This window comes from Nerophis ophidion, linkage group LG29 (genome assembly GCF_033978795.1).
Source record: "Nerophis ophidion isolate RoL-2023_Sa linkage group LG29, RoL_Noph_v1.0, whole genome shotgun sequence".
Lineage (NCBI taxonomy): Eukaryota > Metazoa > Chordata > Actinopteri > Syngnathiformes > Syngnathidae > Nerophis > Nerophis ophidion.
In genome coordinates, this window is record NC_084639.1 from 28,898,856 (window position 1) to 28,914,094 (window position 15,239).

The following is a 15,239-nucleotide window of genomic DNA, read 5'->3' on the forward strand; positions in this document are numbered from 1 at the left end:
ACACTCTCATACACACACACACACACACTCTCTCATACACACACACACACACTTTCACACACACACACACGCACACACACTCTCATACATATACACACACACTCTCATACACACACACACACACACACACACTCATACACACACACACACACTCTCTCATACACACACACACAATTTCATATACACACACACACACACTCTCTCATACATATACACACACACACACACACACTCTCTCATACACACACACACTCATACACACACACACACTCTCTCATACACACACACACACACTCTCTCATACATACACACACACACACACACACACATGTAATATGAGGAGGGGTCTACGCTGCACATGTCAAATGTCAAGAAGACTCTTCATTTGTCATTCTAGCACAAAAGTATTCCTAGCCCCTTCCTGCTGCGGCACTGATAAGAATATAACAGTGTAGTGGTCTTTCTTCAACTATTTGGAGAAAAAAGATATAAAAATGACTAAAAACTTGTTGAAAAATAAACAAGTCATTCAATGATAAATGCAGATTTCTCCACATAGAAGTAATCATCAAGTTAAAGTGTCCTCTTTGGGGATTGTAATAGAGATCCATCTGGATTCATCAACTTACTTCTAAACATTTCTTCACAAAAATATAAATCTTTAACATCAATATTTATGGAACATGTCCACAGAAAATCTAGCTGTCAACACTGAATATTGCATTGTTGTATTTCTGTTCACACTTTATGAACTTACATTCATATTTTGTTGAAGTATTATTCAATAAATATATGTATAAATGATTTTTAAACTGTTGCTATTTTTAGAATATTTAAAAAAGATCTGACGTACCCCTTGGCATACCTTCAAGTACCCCCAGGTGAGAACCACTGCTCTATGGCACACAGTTTTTGTAAGTAAACTGCTGAAAGATGTTCAATAATAAGTAATTTTAACATTTATGAGTTTATTTTATCAGGTTTGATTAAAAAAATAAAAAAAAGGTTTTGATCAATCAAAGTTTATTATAGCCCTTAATGAATGAGAAGCTGCTGTTTCCATACATGCTGCTTGTCAGTCAAGTGTGGACAGCAGAGACAAGATGTTTCATACATGCTGCTTGTCAGTCAAGTGTGGACAGCAGAGACAAGATGTTTCATACATGCTGCTTGTCAGTCAAGTGTGGACAGCAGAGACAAAATGTTTCATACATGCTGCTTGTCAGTCAAGTGTGGACAGCAGAGACAAGATGTTTCATACATGCTGCTTGTCAGTCAAGTGTGGACAGCAGAGACAAGATGTTTCATACATGCTGCTTGTCAGTCAAGTGTGGACAGCAGAGACAAGATGTTTCATACATGCTGCTTGTCAGTCAAGTGTGGACAGCAGAGACAAGATGTTTCATACATGCTGCTTGTCAGTCAAGTGTGGACAGCAGAGACAAGATGTTTCATCTTCACTCTGACAAACTTGTTATGATCTGTTGCCACGGTCATATTTTGATTTAGAGTTTTGAGTCTTTTTGTGTTTTCTGTTTGTTTTGGACTCATTCGGTTCCGGTTTGTGCGCCTCTCAGTATGTTTCCATGGTTTCTCACTGTTTTCACCTGCCGCTTGTTCCTGACGCGCACCTGTGTTGTGATGACTGTCATTATTTAGCCTGCCTTCTCCCCTCAGTCTGAGAGAACCAAACATGCAACCAACTCCTTACAAAACTTTCTTCTTTTTTTGCCATGCTGTTGTAACACGTGGCAATTGTCTTGCTGAAATAAGCAGGGGCGTCCATGATAAAAACATATGTTGTTCCAAAAGCAGTATGTAACTTTCAGCATGAATGGTGCCTTCACAGATGTGTAAGTTACCCATGCCTTGGGCACTAATACACCCCCATACCATCACACATGTGTAAGTTACCCCTGTCTTGGGCACTAATACACCCCCATACCATCACACATGTGTAAGTTACCCCTGCCTTGGGCACTAATACACCCCCATACCATCACACATGTGTAAGTTACCCATGCCTTGGGCACTAATACACCCCCATACCATCACACATGTGTAAGTTACCCATGTCTTGGGCACTAATACACCCCCATACCATCACACATGTGTAAGTTACCCATGTCTTGTTCACTAATACACCCCCATACCATCACACATGTGTAAGTTACCCATGTCTTGTTCACTAATACACCCCCATACCATCACACATGTGTAAGTTACCCATGTCTTGTTCACTAATACACCCCCATACCATCACACATGTGTAAGTTACCCATGTCTTGTTCACTAATACACCCCCATACCATCACACATGTGTAAGTTACCCATGCCTTGACCACTAATACACCCCCATACCATCACACATGTGTAAGTTACCCATGCCTTGGCCACTAATACACCCCCATACCATCACACATGTGTAAGTTACCCATGTCTTGTTCACTAATACACCCCCATACCATCACACATGTGTAAGTTACCCATGCCTTGGCCACTAATACACCCCCATACCATCACACATGTGTAAGTTACCCATGTCTTGTTCACTAATACACCCCCATACCATCACACATGTGTAAGTTACCCATGCCTTGACCACTAATACACCCCCATACCATCACACATGTGTAAGTTACCCATGCCTTGGCCACTAATACACCCCCATACCATCACACATGTGTAAGTTACCCATGCCTTGACCACTAATACACCCCCATACCATCACACATGTGTAAGTTAGTCATGTCTTGTTCACTAATACACCCCCATACCATCACACATGTGTAAGTTACCCATGCCTTGTTCACTAATACACCCCCATACCATCACACATGTGTAAGTTACCCATGTCTTGGGCACTAATACACCCCCATACCATCACACATGTGTAAGTTACCCATGTCTTGTTCACTAATACACCCCCATACCATCACACATGTGTAAGTTACCCATGTCTTGTTCACTAATACACCCCCATACCATCACACATGTGTAAGTTACCCATGTCTTGTTCACTAATACACCCCCATACCATCACACATGTGTAAGTTACCCCTGCCTTGGGCACTAATACACCCCCATACCATCACACATGTGTAAGTTACCCATGCCTTGGGCACTAATACACCCCCATACCATCACACATGTGTAAGTTACCCATGCCTTGACCACTAATACACCCCCATACCATCACACATGTGTAAGTTAGTCATGTCTTGTTCACTAATACACCCCCATACCATCACACATGTGTAAGTTACCCATGTCTTGTTCACTAATACACCCCCATACCATCACACATGCTGGCTTTTACACTTTCACCCTAGAACAGTCCCCATGACTCTGTTCCTCTTTGGTCCAGAGGATACAACGTCCACAGTTTCCAAAAACAATTTGAAATGTGGACTTGTCAGACCACAGAACACTTTTCCACTTTGCATCAGTCCATCTTAGATGAGCTCGGGCCCAGAGAAGTGTTTCTGGGTGTTGTTGATAAATGGCTTTGGGTTTGCATAGTAGAGTTTTAACTTGCACTTACAGATGTAGCGACCAACTGTAGTTACTGACAGTGGTTTTATGAAGTGTTCCTGAGCCCATGTGGTGATATCCTTTACACACCGATGTGGCTTTTTGATGCAGTATCGTCTGAGGGATGGAAGATACGTAATATCATGGCTTACCTGCAGTGATTTCTCCACATTCTCTCAACCTTTTGATGATAACACGGAGCGTAGATGGTGAAATCCCTAAATTCCTTGTTGAGAAATCAATCAATCAATCAATGTTTACTTATATAGCCCTAAATCACTAGTGTCTCAAAGGGCTGTACAAACCACCACGACATCCTCGGTAGGAAAACTCACACCCAGTGGGACATTGGTGACAATAATGACCCAGTGGGACGTCGGTGACAATGATGACTATGAGAACCTTAGAGAGGAGGAAAGCAATGGATGTCGAGCGGGTCTAACATGATACTGTGAAAGTTCAATCCACAATGGATACAACACAGTCGCGAGAGTCCAGTCCAAAGAGGATCCAAGACACAGCAGCGAGAGTCCCGTTCACAGCGGAGCCAGCAGGAAACCATCCCAAGCGTAGGCGGACCAGCAGCGCAGAGATGTCCCCAGCCGATACACAGGCGAGCAGTACATGGCCACTGGATCGGACCGGACCCCCTCCACACGGGAGAGTGGGACATAGAAGAAAAAGAAAAGAGACGGCAGATCAACTGGTCTAAAAAGGGAGTCTATTTAAAGGCTAGAGTATACAAATGAGTTTTAAGGTGAGACTTAAATGCTTCTACTGAGGTGGCATGGCGAACTGTTACCGGGAGGGCATTCCAGAGTACTGGAGCCCGAACGGAAAATGCTCTATAGCCCGCAGACTTTTTTTGGGCTTTGGGAATCACTAATAAGCCGGAGTCCTTTGAACGCAGATTTCTTGCCGGGACATATGGTACAATACAATCGGCAAGATAAGATGGAGCTAGACCGTGTAGTATTTTATACGTAAGTAGTAAAACCTTAAAGTCACATCTTAAGTGCACAGGAAGCCAGTGCAGGTGAGCCAGTATAGGTATATATGTATGTATATATGTATATAAAGGTATATACAGTACAGGCGTAATGTGATCAAACTTTCTTGTTCTTGTCAAAAGTCTAGCAGCCGCATTTTGTACCAACTGTAATCTTTTAATGCTAGACATGGGGAGACCCGAAAATAATACGTTACAGTAGTCGAGGCGAGACGTAACAAACGCATGGATAATGATCTCAGCGTCTTTAGTGGACAGAATGGAGCGAATTTTAGCGATATTACGGAGATGAAAGAAGGCCGTTTTAGTAACGCTTTTAATGTGTGCCTCAAAGGAGAGAGTTGGGTCGAAGATAACACCCAGATTCTTTACCGTGTCGCCTTGTTTAATTGTTTGGTTGTCAAATGTTAGAGTTGTATTATTAAATAGAGTTCGGTGTCTAGCAGGACCGATAATCAGCATTTCCGTTTTTTTGGCGTTGAGTTGCAAAAAGTTAGCGGACATCCATTGTTTAATTTCATTAAGACACGCCTCCAGCTGACTACAATCCGGCGTGTTGGTCAGCTTTAGGGGCATGTAGAGTTGGGTGTCATCAGCATAACAGTGAAAGCTAATACCGTATTTGCGTATGATGTCACCTAGCGGCAGCATGTAGATGCTGAAGAGTGCAGGGCCAAGGACCGAACCCTGGGGAACTCCACACGTTACCTTAACGTAGTCCGAGGTCACATTGTTATGGGAGACACACTGCATCCTATCAGTAAGATAAGAGTTAAACCAAGACAGGGCTAAGTCTGACATACCAATTCGTGTTTTGATACGTTCTAATAAAATATTATGATCGACGGTATCGAAAGCAGCGCTAAGATCGAGGAGCAGCAACATAGATGACGCATCAGAATCCATCGTTAGCAATAGATCATTAGTCATTTTTGCGAGGGCTGTCTCCGTGGAGTGATTTGCCCTGAAACCGGATTGAAAGGTTTCACATAGATTGTTAGACGCTAAGTGTTCATTTAACTGCTCCGCAACAATTTTTTCAAGGATTTTTGAAATAAAGGGAAGGTGAGACACCGGTCGGTAGTTTACCATGAGGTCAGGATCGAGGTTAGGTCTTTTAAGAAGAGGATGAATAACCGCTTTTTTGAATGCTAGGGGAACAGTGCCCGAGGAGAGTGATAAGTTTATAATATTTAGCACTGATGGACCTAATAATACAAAGAGCTCCTTGATCAGTTTCCCAGGAAGAGGGTCAAGTAAACATGTTGTCTGTTTTATTCCATTTACACGTTGTAACAATTCCTCTAATGTTATTTCCTCAAAACGAGAGAAAGTATTTTGGAGGGCAGTATCCGCCGTATATACAATCGTGTCAGTGTTAATAGAACCCCGTTGTAGCTGGGACGCATTGTCTTTAATCTCCTTTCTAATGACTTCAATTTTCTTACTAAAGAATTGCATAAAGTCATCAGCTGAGTGGGTGGAGCTACTGGAAGGAGTCCCTTGTTGGGTTAGCGATGCTACCGTACTAAACAAAAATTTAGGATCGTTTTTATTACGGTGGATGAGATTTGAGTAATATTTAGCTTTAGCTAAGGTAAGCATGCGTTTATAAGTTATTAAACCATCACTCCATGCTTGATGGTGCACCTCAAGTTTAGTCGTGCGCCATTTGCGTTCCAGCTTTCTACATAATAATTTCTGAGCTCTAGTTTCTTCTGTAAACCACGGGGTGCGCTTTTTTGGAGCCTTTTTTAACTTTAGCGGTGCTATGTTATCAATGGTTTCGCGCAGGGCGTCGTTAAAGTTGTTAGTGAGGTTATCAATAGAGCCCACATACTTTGGGAATGGTGCCATTACCGAGGGCAGTAGGTCAGCAAGAGTTGTCGTTGTGGCTGTATTAATGTTGCGGCTGCTATAGCAGTTATTATTATTATTAGTTTGACGAACATGCGTCTGAACCTCGAATTTTATAAGGTAATGATCAGACAATACTTTAGTATACGGGAGTATCGTAACTTTGGAAACGTTGATGCCCCTGACAAGCACTAGGTCTATCGTATTACCGTTGCGATGCGTGGGTTCATTTATTATTTGTGTGAGACCACAGCTATCAATTACAGTCTGGAGCGCTACGCACGGTGGGTCCGATGGGGTATTCATATGGATATTAAAGTCCCCCATTATGATTATATTATCGGCGTGTGTCACTAGATCAGCAACGAACTCTGAGAATTCATTGATAAAGTCCGAATAGGGCCCTGGGGGGCGGTAGATAACAGCCAGGTGTAGAGGCAGCGGTGTGACAGACCTCATAGTAAGCACCTCAAACGATTTATATTTATTATTTATGTTAGGACTAAGGTTAAAGTTTTCGTTGTATATTAGTGCAACCCCCCCACCCCTTTTGAGCGGACGGGCAATATGCGCATGTGTAAAGTTAGGAGGACATGCCTCATTTAGCGCAAAAAAGTCGTTTGGTTTAAGCCAGGTTTCGCTGAGACCGATGACGTTAAGATTGTTGTCTCTGATAATATCATTAACTAACAACGTTTTAGGAGACAATGATCTTATGTTTAAAAAACCTATATTATAGGTAGTGGGCTGTTTTAGGGAGTTTTTGATCAAATTATCCGTAGTAGCAATATTAATAATGTTGTGTTTATTATGCCCAGTGCATTCAGTATAATTACGACCATATCTAGGAATTGATACGACAGGAATTTTCCGATTGTTTGATTGTTGCTTTGATAAACTGCACGCATCATGGTTAGCCACCTCAGTAACGGGGATTTTCCGATTGTTTGTTTGTTGCTTTGATAAACTGCACGCATCATAGTTAGCCACCTCAGTAAAACACATGTCCAACTCTGAAACACTCAAAGCAGAAAAAACTTGTTCTAATTTAACTGACTCCTTACCCAGACCAGTAGTCTCGCATTTTCCATCTAAATCCGTCTTCGGGATGGAGGAAAGTGGTGTTCTGTGGGGATTAGCCTTCTGCTTTGTTTTTAGCCCCGCTCGGCATCCGCGTTTCCGATCACACCGCTGGCGTCTGCTCCGTAGACGGCCCCCGCTGCTACTAGACTCCCCTGCTTCACAGGCCGCTGGATGTAGCCGCCGATGTATTCCCGTGCTAGTTAGCAAGTCTAGCACGCAAGTGTCTATCGGTCCAAAACGGCCCGATGTGTCCACATCCAGAAGTGTCTGGCGGTCGTACGTGATCACGGAGTGACCACGATGTGAGCCAGCCATTAAGTTTGTAGAATTGTCCGGTATTTCTGCCAAATGTTCCATCTTTAGCAGGAGCTCCTCGAGTGCGCAGCCCGTCCGGGCGCCGCCATCTTGGATACAATGTTGTCCTTCAACAATTTGCTCAGGCATTTGTTGACAAAGTGGTGACCCTCACCCCGTCCTTGTTTGTGAATGAGTGAGCATTTCATGGAAGTTGCTTTTATAGCCAATCATGGCACCCACCTGTTCCCAATTAGCCTGTTCACTTGTGGCATGTTCCAAATAAGTGTTTGATGAGCATTCCTCAACTCTCTCACTCTTTTTTGCCACTTGTGCCAGCTTTTTGGAAACATGTTGCAGGCATCAAATTCCAAATGAGCTACTATTTGCAACAAAAAAGAAAGTTTGTCAGTGTGAAGATGAAATATCTTGTGTTTGCAGTCTATTCAATTGAATATAAGTTGAAAATAATTTGTTGTATTTTCTTTTTATTTAGCATTTACACAAGCTGACAACTTCACTGCTTTTTGCTTTTGTACATCAGTCAAGCAGCACTGAGAGCAGCCTCAGTCAAGTATATTTAGGTAGAAAACGCTCAAACGTAAAGTAAAGCTCCAATCTTCCAAAATATGCTAGCTTGATGCTAATTTACAGTGGATTTGCCATAGACAGGCTAGTATTATTAGCGATTCTACATGGTGATTTTAACACCACCAAATGTGGTAAAGGAAACGACAACTAAGATGAACGTTACAATCAAACAGCTGGTGTCTAAGCCCAATACTTACATCATAAACACATTGTAGGGCGCAACTTAACACACAACTTCAGAGTTGGACAGCAGACCATCTTAGAAGTGACTCAAATGTGATAGCAGAGTTATCATTGATTGGTTGAGACTTGTATTAGTAGATTGCACAGTACAGTACATATTATTAGTAGATTGCACAGTACAGTACATATTATTAGTAGATTGTACAGTACAGTACATATTATTAGTAGATTGCACAGTACAGTACATATTATTAGTAGATTGCACAGTACAGTACATATTATTAGTAGATTACACAGTACAGTACATATTATTAGTAGATTACACAGTACAGTACATATTATTAGTAGATTGCACAGTACAGTACATATTATTAGTAGATTGCACAGTACAGTACATATTATTAGTAGATTGTACAGTACAGTACATATTATTAGTAGATTGCACAGTACAGTACATATTATTAGTAGATTGCACAGTACAGTACATATTATTAGTAGATTGCACAGTACAGTCCATATTATTAGTAGATTGCACAGTACAGTACATATTATTAGTAGATTGCACAGTACAGTACATATTATTAGTAGACTACACAGTACAGTACATATTATTAGTAGATTGCACAGTACAGTACATATTATTAGTAGATTGCACAGTACAGTACATATTATTAGTAGATTGTACAGTACAGTACATATTATTAGTAGATTACACAGTACAGTACATATTATTAGTAGATTGCACAGTACAGTACATATTATTAGTAGATTGCACAGTACAGTACATATTATTAGTAGATTACACAGTACAGTACAGTACATATTATTAGTAGATTACACAGTACAGTACAGTACATATTATTAGTAGATTACACAGTACAGTACAGTACATATTATTAGTAGATTACACAGTACAGTACAGTACAGTACAGTACATATTGCCTACAATTGAGCACTAAATGGTAACACTCCAATAAGTTGTTTGAGTCGGGCTCCACCTTCATCAATTCATGGTAAAATCCTAATCAGCTTATTTTGCAAAGTGACATTTTCTGAGCCAGAATGGACATAAGTGGCATCACTAGAGTGGGGTACCGCTGCGGAGTCCCAGGTACCAGGAATTGGTACCGTATGGGTTTAAATGTGACCTAAGTGGACACATTTGTGGTCCTCACAAGACTTTGCTTCTTTTGTCCGGACAAGCTCTACTCAAATCGGACCTTCCAAATTTGGGAGCCAAAAGTCCTAAATCCTGTTTCAAGACCGAAGTCAGTCACCAGCAGTTTTAGCAGAGACAACAGTACTCAACTTGTCTCTCAGCTATTTCCTTCTGCATGAAGTTACGAGCAAACATTTGAGCCCCGTCACCGCGAGTGGGTGTAGTGTCAGAGTAAGCTCCGCCCCTCAAAACATCCAATCTTCGTTGCTAGCAACCGACATTTCATTTTGCTTCCATTGGAAAGGCTGAGGTAGGCTCCAGCACCCCCCGCCACCCCAAGAGGTAGAAAGTGGATGGAAAGAAGAAGTTGATAGTGAAGGAAGACGAAACAGATCATACGGCAACTGTGCCACCAGGTTGAGGGTTCCCCGCTTCTGCCATCCTAGTCACTGCTGTTGTGTCCTTGGGCAAGACACTTGACCCACCTGCTCCCAGTGCCACCCACACTGGGAGCTTAAAGAGGTAGCTTTTAACTCTAATGTGAGTTCATGCAAATCCTGAAAATGTGCGCGATTCCGCCTTTGTAGTCCGTGCTGACCCTGTAATGGATTATCTTCTTCTTTTTCACAATATTCTTGTTATCCATCCATCTATTTCTACCGCTTATTCCCTTTGGGGTGGCGGGGGGCGTTAGTGCCTATCTCAGCTACAATCAGGTGGAAGGCGGGGTAAACCCAGGACAAGTCGCCACCTCATCGCAGTCTTCTTGTTATGTGACATTCATATTTCACTCTTTCTTGCCATTTCTAATATAAAGTAGTGTAAAGTTCTTACTTATATCTGTCAGTAAACTTACCATGGAAGCACTAAAACATAGTGGTGTAGTGACTTTACATTATTCACCCAAGGAACTTTACTTATTAGAGAGTTCCGGTCACAGGACACATTCCGGGTGTTGTTGTTGCACTAGTGAGCCACAGATGAGGAGATGCTGCTTCGTTATTGATTGAAGTGTGAATGTTGTTAAAACAGTTAGTGCCATCTATTGACACTTCTTCCACTCCCGTCCTTGCACGCTACACCGCTGCAACAAAGATGACCCTGTCCAAGTGGAGGCACGTAAATACTGTAAGGTGCATCTTGTCAGAGAGTGAGTTGAAGATGATGTGTAAAACATCATCTATGCAACATTTAGAGCAAAGAAGCACCATGACATGTTATGTAGACCACAAGCAAGTCTTTTACTTTTAGGAAATAATCATAATATGACTCAATTAATGTGCTGTATATAAATATATAAAAAGATCCAAAACAGAGCATTGATGGGCGGTGCTCCCCATGGTCCAGGAAGTAAGGTGAGATAGTCAGGGCCTGAGAAAGTGAAGAAGCAATCTCCACCTTTGCTTTTGAAAGGTGGCGTCATCATTGTCATTGCGGGCAGTTCATCAGGATGCAGGAAGATGGAGGACGCTCGCCGCAGGTCACGGCGGGCCTGGCTCCACGCCCAGCGCTCCTGGCGTTTCCACGACACCGGCTGGCGGCACACAAGCGCTCGCTAAAGCGGAGGTAAATTATCAGGCGAGCAAACAGTGGGCGACAAGTGAAAAGGAAGCCGCTCCCAGAATGCAACAGCAGATTGATGGCGGGAGAGGCCGCGCGGCCACGCATTCACAAAGCTGATTGACGAGGGCGGCCATTACATTAAAACCTTCCTGGGCAACAAGGTCGTCCACCACAATGGTGCCGCCGATCAGGAAGACCAGCGCGTGTCGGGCTCGGGCCAAGACTCTTTCGCTTTCTGTTTGGCAGCGATTGTGCCAGCATGTCTGCATGTCTGTGTCTCGCCTGCGCACCCACAATGCACTTGTGCTGCACGGGTGCTGTCTCTCTGTGTGTGTGTGTGTGTGTGTGTGTGTGTCTCTGTGTGTGTGTGTCTCTGTGTGTGTGTGTGTGTGTGTGTGTGTGTGTGTGTGTGTGTGTGTGTGTGTGTGTGTGTGTGTGTGTGTGTGTGTGTGTGTGTGTGAGTGAGAGAGAGCAACAACATGAATTGTCTGCCACAAAGGAAGACGTGAAAAGGAGACGAGGAGCTGCGAGTCTTGACTTGACAAAGCTGCAAAAACTTTCTTTCAGACTAATGAAGCTGTTGTCTGGGGGGTCGGGGGGGGGGGGGGGGGGGCGGGAGGGGGGGGGGGCGGACGTGATTTGTCATACAATCTGAATCTTTAGGGAGCCCCCCCGACACCTCCCCTCCATATGTCTGCCTCCTTTGCATCTGAAAGGGGGCGGCAGTGGGAGAGGGGCGGGGCAAGGGGCGGGGCCTCTGCTCTTCTGTATGGCTGCACACTTTCTTTCTTTCACCAAATCCAACTTTATTTATTTGGCAAGTCAGACTCCACATGGACTCTTGTAACCATGGCAACAGCGCCACAACATCATCACCACCAACCAATCAAATGCTCCAAATGTGATGATGATGATGATGATATTCTAGTGTGTGTGTGTGTGTGTGTGTGTGTGTGTGTGTGTGTGTGTGTGTGTGTGTGTGTGTGTGTGTGTGTGTGTGTGTGTGTGTGTTTGCACCTGAATCTGTTTTTGGGGTCATGACCTTCAAACTCTTTCAGACATTCCCTGACATCCTCAACCAATCAGCTCTCTCTCCCTATATGTGTGTGCGTGTGTGTGTGCGTGTTTGCGTGTGTGTGCATGCGCGTGTGCGCGTGCGTGTGAATGCGTGCGCGTGCGTGCGCGCGTGTGTGTGTGTGTGTGTGTGCTGCCCCCTGCTGGCGGACAGTCTGCAGTACAAGCTTTAAAAAAACAAACATTCTTTCTCTTTGAAAGGAAATCTTCTTTTAGCCGACAGGAGTCCAACTCCAGGCCCGAAAGCGAGGAAATAGTTTGTGTCAATAAAGTGCCTCATCTTTCCTTTAATGAAAGTATTACATGTACAATGTTTACACTTGAATTGTCTGTAATAATGTCCTCATATAAACAATGTTTAAGTCCAAATAAAGATGAATACTTCAATATCTGCCTGACTTGTGATTTCCAACAAAGTGCTGATGTCTAGTTTGACAGTCAAATATGTTTACAGTAAAATCCACTTTCAATACAGAGTGATAAGACACAATAAAAGCACAAAACTGTAGATTTTACAGATTAAAGGACTTGCATGAATTTTTACATTAAAAAAACTCAAATAAAACAGGGTATTTTTTCATTTTATACGTTGTAAAAGAAAATCTTGCAAAATATTACAGTAAAATTGTGGCAACTGAGATGCCAGTTTTATACAATCTAAAGATTAGCTTTTGTACAGTGTATGCAAAATGATACATGTTGGATATAAAAACGCATTTATATTTATAGTGTACATTATTCACTATTGAAAGTGGCCCCTTAATATTTTGGTATTCCAACCATCTATTTCCTACAGTTTGTCCCTTTTAATATAATATTTTACTGCTACAGTTTTAAAATTAAAGGACAGACTTGTGTAAAAAAGATTTCAAAGCAAAGTCTGCCAGCTAAACTTTGTCTATATACCTGCGTGCAGCTTTCATCATCATCATAAAATGTCACTTTCTTTTTCAGGAAGCTAGACAGGTTTGGGGATGTTTTTTTTTTTTGTTTGCTGCTATTTTGATTGCTTTTGTTTTGTTTTTAATCAGCTTCTTATTAATCAGATACATTTAAATGCCAATGGCTCAATAAGAGCCACTGAACAGGTGTACGCTTCATACCCCGATCAGTCAACCAATTGTTAAGATAGTAAATGACAAGCCGACCATTAAAACAGTCATTAGTTGCAACCCTACTGGTCACCCGGACACTAGACAAACAGTCACACAGCTTTTCTTTGGAACATTCTCAATTATTTCCCTGTTTGTTGTTGAAACAAGTTGAAGGGGATCCATGATTATTTGAATCTAAATTTAAAACATCTTTTTTGTGGCCTACATAATATGTATTGGGTAAGTTTAGGTGTATATTTTGCGTACTATAAATTCCGGATTAGAACTTTTTTCCTACGCTTTAGACCCTGTGGCTTATAAAACTGTGTTGATAATTTGTGGATTTTTGTCCGCTGACAGCCATAAAGCAAATGGTTTTCATAAAACACAAGCAAAACATTGGAAAGGTGCTTTGTTTGTACTATGTAGGTCTGTACGATCACAACACATTTTTTCACATCATCCGATCTCGATTAATATCACCATTTTTTTTCTTATTAAAGCGTATTGTCCTGTGAAGGACAATACGCAGTAAAACATCCCTACCATTCACTACTGCAGTATTTTGTAAGAACATTTCCAACATGATTAATCGAGGTTAAGTTGTGTTTCAACTTCCGTGCGAGTGTCCGTCATATTTCTTCATTTTGTTCTTCCAGGTTGCACTTCCGGCCGGGCGACCCGTGCAATTGACGTCGAGTGGTATAATATAATATAAATATAAATACAGTCTATTATACAGCATTATTCACATGTGAATAATATACAGTCTATTATACAACATTTTTCACATGTGACTAATATAAATACAGTGTATTATACAGCATTATTCACATGTGAGTAATATAAATACAGTCTATTATACAGCATTATTTACATGTGAATAATATAAATACAGTGTATTACACGGCATTATTCACACGTGAATATTATAAATAGTCTACTATGCATTCAAATACAGTCAATGCTGTAAAATTCTGTCGAATAAATATTATATTTCAACATTTCTGTCAATCAATGTCTATCGGGCAGTATAGCCCAGTTGGTAGAGTGGCCGTGCCAGCAACCTGAGGGTTCCAGGTTCGATCCCCGCTTCCGCCATCCTAGTCACTGCCGTTGTGTCCTTGGGCGAGACACTTGACCCACCTGCTCCCAGTGCCACCCACACTGCCCCAAATGTGACTTAAATATTGGGATTCGCTATGTAAAAAGCGCTTTGAGTCACTAGAGAAAAGCGCTATATAAATATAATTCACTTCATTCTACAGCAGGGGTCTCACACACGTGACCCGCGAGACGTTATTTTGCGGCCCCCACCTTCAAATGAAAGTTAAATGTTAGTGTGGTCCGGGAGTTTTACATGAATGCCGCTTGACAGCTTTGTGTTATTTGGCTCCAAAATGGCTCTTTCAACTTTCTGGGTTGCCTACCCCTATGTTAGTGGAAAAGCTGCACATGAGTGAAAGCGACAGAGACGTTGCCACGGAGACGAGGGTTTTCTTACGTGCCTGAATGCAGTCACATCGCAACACCTGTCCATCAGTAATAACAGTCCCCGAGAACCTGGACCAATTCAAACCATTATGTTTTTTGTATTGTTTAATTTGCATTGTTTTACACAATGAACATGACATATATTTCTATATGACGCCGGATAACACTCCGGGAGCCCTAACTTTTTGCGCTCGCTATACCGCTACTTTCCCGGCTATTATCCGCCGGCCGCCATGGTGGTGCAGGGAGGAAAAGCGGAACAACACACATTGCGGAATAAACATTATTCTCCGTGCGTGGGCTA